The following is a 17,106-nucleotide window of genomic DNA, read 5'->3' on the forward strand; positions in this document are numbered from 1 at the left end:
CAGGATTCATCTCATATGTCTAGTATGATCTGTTGCTGGTGCCGACCTGGAGAAGTGCGTCAAGAAACCCTGAGGGAGGGCAAAAAGATGGGTCAGTGGTTAAAGCAGTCGTCATCCAAGTGTGAGGCTGGAACTCAGATCCTCAGAGCCCACATAAATGTCAGGTGGGCGCGGAAGCCTGCTTGTAATTCCAGCCTTGGAGGGTGGAGACAGAGGAGCCCTACAGCATGCTGGCTACTGAGACTTGACAAATCAGTGAGCTCTGGGATTGATTGAGAGCCCTGCTTCAATGAATTAGGTGGAAGAGCTGTTGAGGATGATTGCTGACATATGTCCACACATATACAAACTTATTTTTTACATGCAAACATTTATATATCCACCCATTGGTAGAGTATCTGCTTAACAGACACAGGTCCTGGGTTCCATGTCCAACACCACAAATGTAAAAAGGAAAGTAGCATATAATTCCTTGCTAGGCACAGCAGCACACACTCATAATCCCAGCTACTTGGCACACTGAGGCAGGAGGATTACTGGAGTTCAGTAGTTCCGGGCCAGCATAGGCAACACTGTGAGACTCTAACAAAACACGACAGAAAGCAAACACTGAGTAACTTCCTTGGGTAAAAGCAAGCTCTCTGGAGGCCCATGCAGAGGTGACCTTCCAACCAGGCCATGCTGTGCCCAGCAAGGTTCAGTGTACACAGTTTTGCTACATTACTATTTTAAATACAAACAGTAAAAGCATTTAAAAGGAAGGACAGAGAACTTTGTTACAGGAGCACAGTGTCACTGTGGGGAGAAGATGTGAACAGCAGGAGCACAGGTACACATCCCGACCCAGGCTCCCAGCATGCCCTGCACACAGGTGAGGACTGCAGGCCTGGAAGGACCGCCATTTCAGCACTAGTTAAGTGTCACCTGCCCTCTGCTTCTCCGGGAGGCTCAAAGCTCCGTGGGTTAAATGGCCTTCCTCAACTATACTTTATCCACTCAGCTCAGCTCTCAGAATGTAGGACGTACCCAATAAAAGCTTGTTGATGAGGATGAGGATTGGTTGGACATTTGTGAGGATGCTGGGTATTGTACAACCTAGAGACCCAGAAAATCTGGTTTTTAGATGCAGGAATGAAGCCTCATCTCTGGTCAGTTTCCCCCACTTTCCTGTAAGCTCCTTAAAGATTCAGCCACATTCAGCTACTGCTGCCTTGCCCAGATGCTTTAGGTGTGTAGAAGCAGGAGGTCTCTAGCTGACAGTGCCTGGAGAGAGCTGTCCCTATCAGGAGCTCCCACAGAGAACACAGAGAATGGTCCACAGACATCACAGACCTGCCCAAGGATATGGTACAGAAGACAGGGATTTCCACCGTTCTGACTCTGCTCCAGTACCCAGAAATTTCTTTATTCAAAACTTACAAGCTCTGTAAAAACATTCTGTGGCTTAAGAGACAGGGATTTCATGCAAGGTATATCTGCCCTGACAGGGTGCTTGTCTGTTCAGCTCCACAGCCACCTCATGGAGATTAAGGAACCTGGGGGTAGGGTAAAGGGAAGAGAGTCCGGGAAAGTCAGGGATGCTGTGCAGAGCCTACTGTGGGATGACCAAGGAAGACATCAGCAGAGCTAGGACTCCACTGCCTCTATATCAGCCAGCCCAACCCCTCAAAGTGATTATCCTATCTGTGAAGAGGCTAGATGTGCCTAAACACAGCCAACTTCTCATCTGAGAGAAAGGGATTGAAGGCAGAGTTCCCTGGGGACTCGAGCAGGCACCATAGAGCAGACTAGGTCCCGTGGACAACCTGTCTTCACCATGGATGTACACTGGACACCCCGGCTGAAGCGACTGCCACTGACAGAATTCAGCCCGGGAGCCAACCATCATTGTCTTCACACCTTGCAGATTATGAGATCAAGGAAGACCCTGAGAAGTGGACTCACCCACGGAGGGCACCTGTCTCTGGGCATCAGGGGTAGAGCTGTCGAGTGCTCTCAGCAGATCCTCATGGAGGCTCCCTTTGTGTGTGAGGTTAATCTTCTCAATCTGACTGGATCTTGAATCAGCTAAGAGACACACTTCTAGACAGGTCCGTGAGGTCATTTCCAGGAAAGGATGGGCTGAGAGGAGACGACTCTTCCCTATAGGACATAGCAATTTCCAGTGGCAGCCTGGATAGAGAGGTTCAAGGAAAAGGCAGTATTCCTTACCTGCCTGCCTTCACGGCTAAATAGTGGGTGTGTCCATCATCCGTGGAGGAGGAGAAGGAGAGTAATGATGACTGTGGTAGTGATGGGAGTGTTATCCTTTGCTGACATCAGAACCCAATTTCCTTGTCCGTCTAACGTGGTCTAAAGACTAGCACCTCCCCAGGAATCCAGCCAGCCTATAGCATGAGATTGGAACTGCCTAGGTACCCAGCCTCAGGCACGAAAGGACCAGAGGGTTTCAACATCTTTTGTATGCAAAGGCCATTATTGGACCATTTACATGTTTATGTAAGGCAATCTAGTTAAACTCCTTTGCAGAGATAATCATTCAATCAGTTCTGTTCCTCTAGCGAGCATCAATACAGTGTGTATCTCCACCACAGTCTGCCTACAGGTCATGGTCCACCAGGCTGCAGAGATACTATCAATCCCTGGTGGGTCTTGGTTCCCAGTCCTAGAGGGCTTCTGCTGGGTGGGTGTCTTTTCTTGCTGCTGAGAGCTTGGGAGATCCAGCCTGGGGGATCTGCCAAAACACACAACTCCTCTACACACACCTTTACCAACCCAGTAAGGAGAAGCCAGTATGAAGCGGTTCCAAGAAGGCCTGACCAATGCTAATGCCAAGAGACAGGACCCGGGCAGGGCGCTCCTTCCTCCAAGCACAAGCATGCGCCCTGACCCGTGTCTTCATCACTAGACCCCAGACAGGACACAGGAGTCCAAGAACATTCCCACACAAGAGTTTAGGATGCTCATGCCTTAGCATCTGACAGAGGTGGGAAAGACTGTGTGTGCCTCGGTCGCTCATATTCCTCAGTGTTTCCAGGGGGGTGAAGACACACGTCGCCAGAAATGACACACACACAGCCCCAGTCAGGTGACCTTTCTGAGCCAGAGGCTATGCCACTTCTACCTTTGTCCGACATTCATGTGTCCAGAGCAAGGGATTCTCCTCAGGCTCAGCATCGTGGGGCCATGATGGCACATCTTCCTAGCCCCCTGGACAGGGAGGACTGTGTCTAGGTCACTGTCATTCCCAGTAGCACCTGGCCAATAGTGTACCACAGGGATTTGTAAGAACAGGCCCATCCAAGGCTTCCCTTATTTGACCAACGAATGACATTCGTAGTTGTTCATTTCCTGCTTCTCCCTGGAGGCACCGCGACAAGCCTTGACATTTCACTTCATCCTCACAGGATGTGTTGCTAGAGGCCGGACTACCATCCACATATACCCAATGAGGAAGGAAGCAAGGGCTTTACTTCACAGATGCAAAGGCCTAGGCGGATTCCTCCCAGACATGGTCACGTGGCCATCAGCTCCTCTCATTATACCTGGTCTCTGCCCATCTCTCTCCAAATGTGTGAGGCTTCAGTGTCTATGCTTAGTGAAGCACGGAGCAGACATTCAATAGTAGGTGTATCTGCCGCTTCCTCCTCCTCCTCCTCCTCCTCCTCCTCCTCCTCCTCCTTCTCTTCCTTCTCTCTCTCTCTCTCTCTCTCTCTCTCTCTCTCTCCTCTGTGTGTCTATGAGTGTATATGTGAATGCATGTGTACATGTGCACATGTGTAGCTATACATGCACACTCCACAAGGGCCAATCTACTCTCAAAAAGTCTTAAGAGAAAAGCCATTTGAGACAGCTATAGTAGCACATGCTTGATACTTTGGGGTCAGCCTGGTCTACAAAGCAAGTTTAAGGCCAGCCTTAGTACAAGAGTAAGACCCTGTTTCAAAAGAAGAAGAGAACCGGAGAGAATGTTCTCCTGCTGTTCCATGAGGGCCTGAATTCAGCACACAGCACCCACAGTTGTCAGGTGGCTCACAACCATCTGCAACTCCAGCTTCAGGGTAGCCAACACGTTCTCAGACCTGCAAGGGTACCCGCACTCACATACACATACCCCCAACATGCACACACACACACACACACACACACACACACACACACACACACACTTTAAAATAAGTATTTTACAAAGAAAAGAAAGGAGGAAAGAAAAAAGTCAGCTAAGATGGGAAGAGATAGTAGTTTTATAGTTGACAGGACAGAGCCTGCCCGGCATGCACTTATGGGCTGTGTGGTACATTTGATTTTAACCCCTCAACGATCCTCAGCACCGCCCCTGCTACTTCAGGATCCAGCATCCCTTTGCACGCCCCCCCACCTCCTCACACTAAAACTAAGTTCAGCGCCAAGTCTCTCTGCTCCCTTTGAACAGAGCTGAAGGTCCTCCCTGTCCCGAGACCAAATGTCAGCCAGAAACTTAAGTTGCTGCGCCATCATGTGGCTAACAAAAGGACTGCACGCTTGGTACAGGGCTAAAGAGGGGAGACAATGAGACATGGGCAACTCCTAAAAGGCTCCATTCTAGGTGTTAACTGGGCTAGGAACCCCCCGGATTTATACATGGAACAGACATTCAGAGGTGCCTGGCCCTTGATTTCTGGGTTCTTTGTTCTGTAAAACTGTCTGAATAGAAGCCATCCTCAAGTATGCCCGGCACATCCCTCCTCGAAGGGCACTCTCAACCCTCCCAAACCAGCGCTGTTCCAGTTTATGAAGAGCACCAGGAGGAAGGGGTGGGGCCTCCTGAGAGCCCCGCCTTGCAGCTTGAAGATCATAGGGTCAGGTTTTCTCTGAAGTCAGACCCAAGTTCCTACTGCAGTAAAGGACTGTGGGAAACAGTCATGAGCCACGCCTCTTGGTCAGATGACCCGAGATCAAGTCTCAAGCTTCAGCACTCCCTTACCCTGGGTCTCCTCACCCTCTCTGTGACATGGGAGGGGCCACTTCATAATCCCCGCCTGTGCTTTAAAGGCACCAGAAGCACAGGGCCTCACCTGTGCAGAAGCACAGCAGGGTCTTTAGGGTCAGCTTGAACTTGAACCGGACAGGGCACGTGTTGTGCCTATCAAATGTTTCAGTGACAGATGTGATTCACTGGGGCAGTCGTTCAAAGTCGGGGCCCTCAAACCCAGAGCAGGAGAAAACAAAAGGGGCATGCCTGAGTTTAGGGGAGCAGGACACCTCACAACCACCTTCGGGCTGGAGTAGGAGAGCCTGGTAGAGCCAGTGGCCAGCCGGATACAGTTCAACGCCAGGGTCCAGGGGCCATCAGCTCTGAGCTGATCAAAGCTCTACCTTCAAGTAGATATGTTATTTCAACCATAAAGATGTATGTTCTGGGCAACGTTGACATTTCCCCTTCAGGAAATGACCCAAAGCCCTAGCGCCCATCATAATTCATCCCCAAAGCACCTTTTCGAAAGGGAAAGAGACGATTATGGGAAGGCTGGTTCCAAAGGCTGGAAGTGGGTGGAGGACTGCTAGGGGTAGAAAAGTACAAACAGGAATGGGGCTGGGAGGGGGCGGAGACCAGAGGATGCAAAGGAGATCCAATCAAAACTGAGTATGTGTGAAGATGCCATAGGAGGCATGTTACTGTGTATCCTACGTTTACAAATAAAAACAAAAACCAGCGTTCTGAACTCAGATCCCTGCAAAGTATGGATGCCACAGTTCAGTTTTTTTTTTTTCAGGAAATCTTGAAAGGAAATCCTGAGAAAACCTGCACCCCCAGGCTGCCACCCAAATCCCCCTGAGATGCCAGGACCTGTCCCATAGGTCTGGGTATCAGAGCTTCCTCAGAGAGCACGTACAGTTGGTGGCGTGTGCCCTCTAGTGGAGAATCAGGGAAAGACAGTCCGGAGTGGGCAAAGAGAAACACCAAACAGGCCCTGTGGGGTTTCCTTCCAGGTTTCTTCTTCCCCTCCTCTACCCCCACCCCGCACTCCCCCTCCGCACCTCACCCCCGGGCTGCAGGGCCCCTGCACAAGGCTGCTTCCACGTTGCAGGCTCAAGGGCCTTGGACAATCCCGGCCAGGAAATGACCTTGGATGCGTAACAAATTGCAGAAACCTTGGAAATTTTTCTGAGCAGCAGCTCTTTCCAACCTCCAAGAAAAACAATACAGTTTGGTGCTTGGGAAGCCTTTCTCCCTTGATGTGTTCCACACGTGGTTCTCCTAGATCCTGGAATTTCCGAGGCTGGGCAGCAAAGTCAGGCAGAGCTTTTCCCAAAAGGGTGTCTGAGAACCAAAACAAACAGTGTCTTTTTAAAAGTGTCTGACTTCATTTGCAGAGAGCTAGGTCCTTTTAAAACATAAAATCCCTTTTTATTAGTCCCCCTTTTTAAAAAAATCCATTCTGCAATCCATGCAGTGGATTCCAGAAATCCCTCAAGAAGATGTGTGCGATCAGGACGGGGCCTAAACTTGCACATAGAAGGCGCAGGTTAAGACAGGATTATTAGCGCCTAAGAGATCGGTAAGGATCTGAGTTGGACTCAGCACCCATTAAAAGGCCAGCAGCATCAGTCGCTCGCCTGTAATCCCAGCTGTGGCAGAAGGCTCTCTCCGTCTAGCTGGTCAGTCAGTGTAGCGCAACCCATGAGCTCTGGGTTCACTAAGAGGCCCTGTCTCTAAAAAACTGAGAGCAGAGACGAAAGGAAGACACAACCACTTTGACCCCTGGACTCCACATGCACCATGCCTGGGCGCACGCGCGGGCACACACACAAATACACGGGAGGGGGTGGAATATTTTTAGGTGGCATGTGAGGGTTCTTATAAATTTGTTTTTTAACATGCCTGTTGCAAGTGACTGATCCGGCCTTTTGAATACTGACACAGCATAGTAACTGTAATTACAATATTTAAATATAGGCCTTTAACATGAATGCTGGTTCCAGTGTTAACAAATACAAAGAGTACTAGCACTTAGTTACTGGCACTTAGTTATTAGCACTTAGTTACTAGCACCTGCTTACTAGCTCCCCTCTACTTGGTTCATATGAACATTAAAGCCTGCAATAGACACTGTATACGCATAGTCTCATTTAACTTTAAGGACAAATCAGGCATTATTATTATTATTAGTGGGCAGAAATAGATGTTGGGTATCTTCTCCTGTTGCATCCACCTTATTTTTGAGAAAGGACCTCTCAGTGGATCTGCAGTTCCCCTGTTCTCTCCAATCAGCTGGCCAGTGAGCCCTCAGGGTCTACTTGTCTCTGCCCCTCCAGATGCCTCACCTGACAACTTCCACAAGGACTAGGGATTTGAACATGGGTCCTCGTGCTTCTGGGGCAAGCACTTTACCCACTAAGCCAGTCCCCACAACCCTACATTGTGGGATCTGGAAGATCAAACTCAAATTGTGAATAAAATAGTGGCAAGCATTCCCAAGAAGACACAACACAGTTCTACCAAAAAGCACAATGTTTGAAAAATACAAATAGATAAATAGATGGTTTGTAAGAAGCCAAAAAAGAAAAAAAAAAGATGGCGTGGGGACAGGCAGGTGGTGGTAGCTGGAGAGACGGCTCAGGGGTTAAGAGCACTAACTACTCTGCAGAGGACTCGGGTTCAGTTGTCAGCACCCACAAGGCAGCTCACAACTATCTGCCGCTGTAGTCCCAGGGAATCCAGTACCTTCTTCTGGCCTCTGCACATACCAGGTGCACAAGTGGTACACAGACAGACATGCAGACACAACACTCATACACATGAGATAAATAACTCTTCATAAGAAACAGACTGCATTCAGCAATGCATTTTCACTCACCAAAACACAGTAAATAATGTAAAAAAAATAACTTCAAATGATTAATTAATCCCATACTGCACCTAAGACTAAATGCCTTCGGTGCCAGGGCTTGGTGCTGGGTCGAAGAGAGAATTTAGTTAGCATTTATAAACTGTCAGTGAGGATAATTTTCAAGAAACACACGATTATTTTAACTCAAGAAGCCAACTCAGCATTTATAAATGGCAACTGAGTCCATCAGCACACCTGTCCATTTCTCTTTCTGCGTTAATAAGACTGTGCCTCATAGTTTAACTGTAAAGTGTGCAATTCAAGTGTGTGGATTCATAATTATGCACATATCAATAGGGTATACATGAGACTGCAGGAAGTCTAACTGAAGAGAAAGCTGTCCCTCAGCTTCCAAGAACAATCAGAATTACATTTAAGCACCCTGCCTGTGATCACCTCCTTATACCAGCTGTCCCAGGTGAACAGTGACCAGGCACTTCTGGCTGCAGATTTGATCACTAAAAAGATTTACCAGAAGTGCTGCTTAGTTCTATATCAACTTGACACAGCTTGAGTCGTTGGAGAGGAAGGAGCCTCCACTGAGCAAGCCCTGGGGAACAAGCCAGCAAGCCTCCTCCATGGCCTGTGCATCAGCGCCTGCCTCCAGGTCCCTGACCTGTCTGAGCTCCTGTCCTGACTTCCTTCAGTGATGAACAGTGATGTGGAAACATAAGCCAGGTTAACCCTTCCCTCACCGGGTTGGTTTGGTCATGGTATTTCATCACAGCAATGCTGACCCTAACGAGGACACCAAAAAACACATCTCTAAGATCAACGTAACTTGGACTTTCTAGCCATGGATCAGATGAGTGGATGCCTAGAAGGGTGATGAGACTCTTCCCAGCCTGCTTTGGTTCTCAGCAAGGCTGTGTAGACCGTGAGATGAGAGGTAAGGACAGGCCTGAGAGCCCCTAACCAGATCTGTCTGCACAGAGTAGGCTCCACAGGTCACCCACCCGATGGGATAACAGTGACCCTTCGCTAACCCCAGTGACAAGCCAACTGTCACATCCTTCACACCAGACTAGTAACATCACTCTGCCCACCCGCAGCCCACCACAGCCCAGGCTGTGTCAGTGGTCAACTCTGAGTCCTTCCCCTTCAGTGCCCAAGGCAAGGAAAGGAAGCACATCAGAAATGGGTCTGGGGGTGCTTTAATGTGGGGTTAAGATGAGTGGCATCCCATTAAGAATAAAGGAGAGGCAGACAGAAAGAAAAATTTTATTACTGACGGGTTCTAGGGGCCCCACATGTGCAAGTTGGAGAAAAGGAAGAAAAACCTAGGGAACCCCAATAGGTTAAAAGTGTCCCCCTGATAATAATTTCTGGTGGCCTTTAAGCAAGCGGATAGGGACAAGTTCTGAGAAACCTCACTGTGGTCAAGAAGAGGTTATCTGTAGAGCCTGTGGGGCTGCATGTGGCTGGCTGTAGAAACACACAATGGGAAAACAGTATATGGTGGGCCTCGGGATGGTATCCATGAAGGAGCGGGTCTGGAGTGGGACTGAGCTAGAGATGGTGTCCAGGGTGAGACAGCCTCGTTCAGAGCATGAAACTATAAGAACTTTCTGGTATAATTCAGAAGCTGACTTGACCCTGCTTAGCTTCCAAGAGCAGATAATATGGGAAGTATTTGGGTACTATGACTGCAGATGAGACTGTGAAAAATTCTCCATAGAGGAACAGAAGGGATAATCACAAGAGGGACCAAGCTCAGGAGGGGGACAGTTGTCTCAGCTTGTCACTCCTGCTCTGCCTCTTAGCTCCATGAAGACAACCACTCCCCGGGACATCATAAGGTACCTACCTCTCTATAGAGAGATGTTTCACACACGCCTCTGCAGAAGGATACAGTCAAGGTGAGCTCCCCAAGAACAAAAGCATGGGGTCTCATTTTCCTCCAGTTTATCTTTGTTTTCACAAAGATATTGAGGGAAGAGAAAATATTTCTAGAAGGAACCAGCCTCCTCCCCTCCCCCTGAACATGCTGTCTTAATTAATTGGACCAGCCCTTAGTCATGGTGACTTCAGCTCTTTGGTCCTACCTTAGAACAGGGATGTTTCCAATCAAACCCTTTCATTAGAGGCTAAATAGGGCAGGCTGTCTTGTGTGGATGCTAAATGACAGAGTTCAGAGAGGGCAGAATCCAAACTAGATTCCTGTCAGAACTCCATCCAGAAGAAAAGAATGTTCTTGCCCAGAAAACTTCATCAGCACCAATTGCCAGCGTGAGTCAGCCGGGCTTCTGCTCCATCAATGAAATGTACAACTTAGGGAGAGCTAATTAATAGTATCAAGTACCACTTCAATTACCTCTCAAGCATTCTCAATTACCTGAGAAGGAGCAATTGACAATCATTTGGTGTATGAGATATGAATCAACTTTATCTAATTCATTAAGGCGCCTCCCCACCCCCTGATCCCTGGCCAACCAAGCCTGGACAGCCTAGCTCAAGTGACTGAAAGAACCAACTTGTCTCAGAGCTCCCCCTCCCGGGGTACAGGGATACCTCAGTCAGTAAGGAAGCTGGAAGGGCTGAGTTAGACCCCGGGATATAAAAGCTAGTGCTGCCAGGAGGGAGAGACAGGAAGTTTTTGGAGCTCGCTGGCAAGACAATACTGGTTTATCGGCAAGCTTCAGGTTTAGTGAGACCCTGTCTCAAAACATAATGTGAAGAGTGACTGAGGAAAACACCCAACGCCAACCTCTGGCCTTGATCTCTGACCTTGATATGCACACCTATGCACACACTGCACACGTGTACACACACATTCAGGGTGGCATTGCCATAGACTGACTTTCTGTATTTTAAGCTACTTTACAAAAGAAAATGCCTGGATTGTGGCCTCCCCCTCCTTGGTTACCTCTTGGGCAGCTCCTCATCCCCCCACCCCTCCCCTATGGCTCCCAGGGGACTTAGCTCACTCTTCTCTGACACAAGAGACCTCATCTCTGAAGCCCTCTGTCTCTCAGAGCCTGCCCGAGGTCCCCTCTCAACCGCCAAAGCAGCTATCAGATGTCAAGTATTAAACCCTGACATTTCGTTGGGGGACTTTGAGTTGTCAGAAGTTACTAATGTCAAAGAAATCTCAAAAATGTCAACAATTTCTTGGGCAAATCGGTTTCTTCCAAAGCGGAGGGGGGGGGGGGAGAGGGGGGGAGGGAGGGAGAGAAAAGCCACGGTTTTGTCTTATTCCCTGAGTGGGACAGTCAGGCTGAATAAGGTCCTCCTGAGTTACCTTGTACTCCCTCCCCTCCCGCCAGTGCCTGACACCCTTCCTCCCACACTAAGTCAGGGAAAGTCTTAGTAGACGGATGGTGGATGCCTTCAAACTGCTCGTTTACAGAGCATCACTGAGTCTCCGGCTCCACCGAGTTCCATGCCCTGACGTGACGTATTCTCTTGGCCCTGACGTGGCTTCCTGCTGGCTCACAGCTTCCACACTGTACTCTTTGCTTCTCCCTTACTGTTCTTGCTGAACTGACACGGCTCCTCCCTCTCTGCCTGTCTCAGAGTTTCTATTGCTGTGTTGAAACGCCATGACCAAAAGCAACAGCTCACTTCATACTTTGATTTAACAGTTCATCACGGAAAGCCGAGCAGGGACCTGGAGGCAGGAGCTGATGCAGAGGCCATGGAGGGCGCTGCTTACTGGCTTGCTCCCCATGACTTGCTCAACCTTCTCTGTTATAGAACCCAGGACCACCAGCCCAGGACAGCACCACCCAGGATGAGCCTGGCTCTTAATCACTAATTAAGAAACTGCCTACAGCCTGATTTCATGGAGGCATTTTCTTACTTTGGGTTCCCCCCTTTCAAATGGTTCTAGCTAGTGTCAAATTGACATAAAACTAGCCAGAACCCTGCGCTACCTCAGAGGCTGCCCTGTCAGTCCTTCCCTAGCCTATAGACACAGGCAGGGTGAAGCCTACGGCTTAGTTCCAGCCTGGGGTTCTCCCCTTCACCTCCCAGGCAGACTCTCTCAAGGGCCCGCTGTTTCCTCTTCACCCTCAGTAACCTTCTTTTCCACATCAGCTTTCTGTCTCCAACACTGATCTGGAGGAGGAGAGTAGCCGAGCTCCTTTCTGGTCCATCCGTGAGGAAGGAGGGCGTGGTTCCAAAGGTCTCTTCTTGCCTTTTGACTGTTCCTGCCCAACTTGACCACAAAGAAAAAGTTCATTTATCCCTTGCCCTGTCTCTCCAACCTTCCTCTGTCCCTCTCCTTCCATTTAAATATTATATCTTTCATGAACGTAAAATATGATATGTAATGTCAAAAAACACACTCACCCTCTTAGGATAGTGGTTCGCAACCTTCGTAATGCTGTGACCCTTGAATACAGTTCCTTATGTTGCAGGATGACCCCACAACCATAAAATCATTTTTGTTGTTATTCCACAACTGTAATTTTGCTACTATTATGAATCATAATGTAAATAGCTATGTTTTCCCAATAGTTTTAGGAAATCCCAGTGGAAGGGGTGGAGACCCACAGGTTAAGAACCACCGCTCTAGCAACAGACGTGAACATTTTGCCATTTTTGTTAACTACCTTGCTCTTTTGATTTGATGAACAAATCTTTGCAGATATAACCAAAACCCATCCCCTCCCTGCTCTGTTCCCTCCCTCTTTCCTTTCTCAGAAATAATCACTTCCCTAAAGTAGGCATAGATGATTTTCATGCACGCCTCACGGACTGTGTGCCTTACATTTGCATGAACTATATTTAAACATGAACTATATTGGCAACTAAGACTTCTCTCTAAAAAAATTTTTAGATTGTCTGTTTCTGCAAAATCTGCTCTTATCCTTTAAGTCCTCTCCAAACTATCTCTTATACCTAATATAATGTAAATAACATGTAAATGTGCAACTTGAATGCAACTGTTTTAGAAACAATAGGAGTTGGCAAGATCCATAGATAGAAACCCTGAACCCTGGACTAGAGAGATGGCTCTGTGGCTCACAGTGCCGAACAAGCATGAGGACCTGAGTCTGGGTTCTAGTGCTCATGTAAAAAAACTGGGTATAACTCACATACCTCTAAGCCGAGCAGTTGGGGGTGGCTAGATAAGACAGGATGACAGCTAGGGTGCAATGGGGAGCCAGGCTAGCCCCAGAGTCATCATCTCGAGGTTTCATGAGAGACTGTGGCAGCTTGAGTAGGAACTGCGTCCCGTGCCCCTGTGGATTTGAGCACTTGGTGCCTACTTACAGGCACTGTTTAGAGAAGTAATGGAACCTTTAGGAGGTGGAGCCTTGCCAGAGGAAATAGGCCCGGAGAATTTATAGCCTCACCCCATTTAGAGTACGCTTCCTGTGTAAATGGACGTATGATCTCTCAGCCTCCCTCCCTGACCTCCCATGGCCACACCTCCCATATCATTAAGGACTCTGAAATACCAAGTCAAAATAAACTCTGTTTTCTTAAGTTGCCTTTGGTCATGATGTTTTTATCACAACAGAAAAGGAACTAATACAGAGACCCCGTCTAAAAGAAATAAGTTGGACAGTGATAGAGAAGAACACACAGTTCTCCTCTGGCTTCTATGTATACATGTCTGCTCACAGTGCGCACACACACACACACACACACACACAGAGAGAGAGAGAGAGAGAGAGAGAGAACCCTGGCTATGGGCAGTTGATATACAGAGGTGGCCCAAAGTCTATGCATTGCATGGGAAGATGGATCTATAGAGTCTGTTGTTTATAATAAACACTCTATTTTAGTTCTCTTGTGCATCTTTTTAGTCCACTACTGGTAGACAACTGTAAACACACTGTTGTCAATATCTGGAGTGTTGCAGCAAGCGTTATGATACTTACCATCACTCCCCTTGCCTGTATGCATTTCTGCATGCGTGCCTAGAGGGAACTGCTATCTGTGTGTGCCTGGCAGAGGTGACACTGGGAATCCCTCTTTGAGCAGTTTTACTTCCCAGCAGCCACTCCATCCATCCCATGACACATGACACTCAACCATCCACTTTAGCCAGACAGACACACGTGCGGTGGCAGGCATCTGGTTGCATCAAGTGGCTTGTCCTGGAATTGTTTTCAGATTTCTTCCTTATGAGTTGTCTGCCCACAGCCTTCGCTCATTTTCCTGGTGAGTTGTTTTCTTCATATTGAGTTAAGGGAATTCTTAATGTATTACAAACCACAGCTTTCTTTGCCAGTCATGTTGGTTGTCCATGGTTTGACAATGTTACACATGTCTATAACTTTCTGACTATCCTCACCTCCACCCTCTCTTATGTCTTCCCCATGCCTCTCAACCCGTTCCCATCATCCTTACCTGACCCTTTCAGGATCTATAACTTTTGATTTGGTTTTGTGACACATATTTAGCCTTTCATCTCTTAATAAGACATGTCGGGTATTCTTACCACTTGGTTATATTTTTTAAAGATTTATATTTATTATTATTTAGGTATATTTGTATGTCTGTATGTCTATATGTGTGAATGAAAGGCCGGAAGAGAGCATCAGATCCCAAGAAGCTGGAGTTGTGGGCACTTCATGAGTTACCTAATACAGTTGCTGAGAACTCAGCGAGGGTCCTTTTTAAGCCAGGTGAGTGCTCTTAACCACTGAGCCACCTTTCCAGCCCTGCCTTTTAGTTATTGTGAAGGAAGACATGGACACTGACAAACACAGTGTCATTTCTGAGGATAAATGAGAATATGCAAAGCACTTGGCCAAGTGCCTGACACATTTGCTTACTCTTCTTTTCACAAACTGTGTGCCTGCTTGTGGTCTCTGTTGGTTCCTCTTGTTTTGACCTCTTTGTTCCTCTCCATTTGCCCTACTTGCCTATTCCTAACGTGGATTTGGTAATTCCTGGCCTTTTGTTCTTTTAGGCACAGCCTGCCTAGAACACTTGGCTTTGAGAATCACAACCTTCTAGTGTGATGCTTCCAAGAACACCTCAGAGTTTAGAATTTAAGAAAATATAACTTTGCTTCTAGACTTCATCATTTTCTTGCCGTTTTGATTAGCTTATACAGCTTTGCTATACTCTATTACCAAATTATTCCCATTATATTTTATATTTCATATCTACTCTTGGTTTTATTACTCTTCTCCTGAAGGTCATTGTTTAGTCATCCCTCCCTCTCGTGTGTGTGTGTGTGTGTGTGTGTGTGTGTTTACATGCTTTGTGCCTACATGTACCCACAGAGGCCAGAAGCTGATACTTGATGTCTTCTCCCATCATTCTCCATGTTGTGTTTTGAACCAGGGTTTCTCCCTGAGCCTAGAGATCACTGGTTGGCTAAACTACCCAACTAATGAGCCCTGGGGTCCTCCTGTCTGTCTGTCAGTACTGAGACCACAGACTTCTAGCTGGCTTCTTATATGGGTTCTGGAGATCCTGGACTGAGGTCCTCGCTTTTTGAGCACTGATTACCTCCCCATTCCCTAGCAGTTTCTTAAGAAATTATCTGAGACTGAAAAACTTCCTCCTGAATGTTAATTTAACTGATTAAACACAGATAAACGATCAATATTCTCTTTGTCACGTCCCACTTTGTAATGTCTCCCAGGTGTGACTGTTAAGGATTCTGCTGTCAATCCTAATTATTGATCCTTTTTTTAGTAATCTTTCTGTTCTTTCTAACTGGCTTCTGAGGTTTTCTTTGTGTTTACAAATGTGTCTCATGCACCTTAAGACTGCAACACATGTGAACATGTGTTCAGCTCAAGTGGGATGTTAAGTCATTGACCAGATGATGGTTTTAGTGGCACGTGAGAACCCTATGCTACTCTATGAAAAGACCCTGTGATTAAGAAACCCAGAGAACATGAGGTTTTCTTATGGGCAGAGAACAGCTATAAGGTGAAGCCACGGCAGCCATGTCTTTCCATCTCATCATGAGAGAATTAGGTCAGATGAATGCATTCGAATGTACACATAAAGAGAGCAAAAACATTTAAGCCTTCATCCATACCCATTATAATCCGCTTTGTCTATGCTGCTTTCTCAAGCTTAAAATGTCTAGCCCTAGGCTACTGCTGTGCTTACAAAGAGGTAGCGCCACGCTCCAGAAATGTGCTGGGGTTGGCTGCTCAAAGTTAGTCACTTCTTGGTAAGTGAATCGCTCCTACCAGCTGGCTTCTTCATCAGGAAAGTGAAAGCACCTTACTGTGGCGTGCCAGATGACGGCTGTCAAGTTTGAAAGCTACGGCTTTCTGAGCAGCCGTGATCCTCACAGGTACTGAAGCTGAGGGTGTGCCTCTGCAGGAGGAGCGGGCTCCATCACACAGCCATGGCTGGCTCCAGGTTTAGCCATTCCTGTGTCAGTTACGCTAGGTGTCTTCATTATCTGCCTCTGAGGCCAGACCATTCCCACTTGAAAAGGCTAGCAACTGTTTCTCATGCCTTCTCTTCTTTTTCAGCTAAAGGCTGTGTGCTTTTTTTAAAAAGGGCTCGCTGGTAGTTTAGAGTATACGCCTAATGTCTGTGGGGCAGTTGTGAGGAAGAAGGAAGAAAGGCTTCCTTTAGAAACACACCTCACACTTTTAAAATAACCTAAAATTGGTCATTTTACCCACATTCAAACTCAAAAGTTAACAGAAAGGCACATTTAGTCCAAAAGTCTTATTTTTAAATGAAGAAATAAGCTAAAAGAATGAAAGATTTTTTTCTCAGGTTCTTTTTGTATATAACTGTACAAGTTTACAAACGTACAGTTTAGTTAAAAGTTATTACAAGGCTAACTCATGCTCTAGAGATAGCTCAGGAGTTACAAAGCATTTGCTGCTGCTGTAAGGGACCTGGGTTTGGTTCCCATCACCCACACCAAGCAGCTCACAACTGCCTGTAACTAGATTCCAGGAGATCTGATGCTCTGCCCTTTCTAGCATCTGCACATACATGGGACCCACAACATCATGAAGCCACACACATATAAAAGTCTAACAGAAAAAGATAATGTAGTAAATCTGTGTGTATAGGGAATATTTTTGGTTGTGAGCCTAACCCTTAGCAACTAAGCCATCTCTCCAGGCTGGATATAGAAAGTAAATTATGATTATAGCGACATTTTATTTTAAGTAAGTAATTTCTTTTAAGGCTGAGATACTTTTTACTGTTAGGAGAGTAATAGGAAATTTTAAATTGTCTGAGGCCCACTCCACCTCAGTTGGTTCCGATGGCATTGATGGAGATCCATGCGCCCATATCCTAAGAGGGCGAATGGGGTAGATCAGGTACATAAGATGAC

At 47.0% G+C, this 17,106-nt stretch overlaps 1 long non-coding RNA gene across 2 annotated transcripts; it reads right to left on the reverse strand.

Annotated features, from left to right (window-relative positions):
* Positions 1-4,392: 4,392 nt before the first annotated feature.
* LOC127688866 (uncharacterized) lies at positions 4,393-13,130 on the reverse strand. Of its 2 annotated transcripts, none has more exons than XR_007978774.1 (3): positions 12,918-13,130; positions 11,893-12,030; positions 4,393-6,301 (listed from the first exon to the last, which is right to left on the reverse strand). It is a non-coding gene; the product is annotated as an uncharacterized LOC127688866 (long non-coding RNA). The 2 variants fall into 2 exon arrangements; XR_007978775.1 differs by having other exon boundaries at positions 11,840-12,030.
* Positions 13,131-17,106: the final 3,976 nt, after the last annotated feature.

The sequence above is a fragment of the Apodemus sylvaticus genome, chromosome 7 (assembly GCF_947179515.1).
Source record: "Apodemus sylvaticus chromosome 7, mApoSyl1.1, whole genome shotgun sequence".
NCBI lineage: Eukaryota > Metazoa > Chordata > Mammalia > Rodentia > Muridae > Apodemus > Apodemus sylvaticus.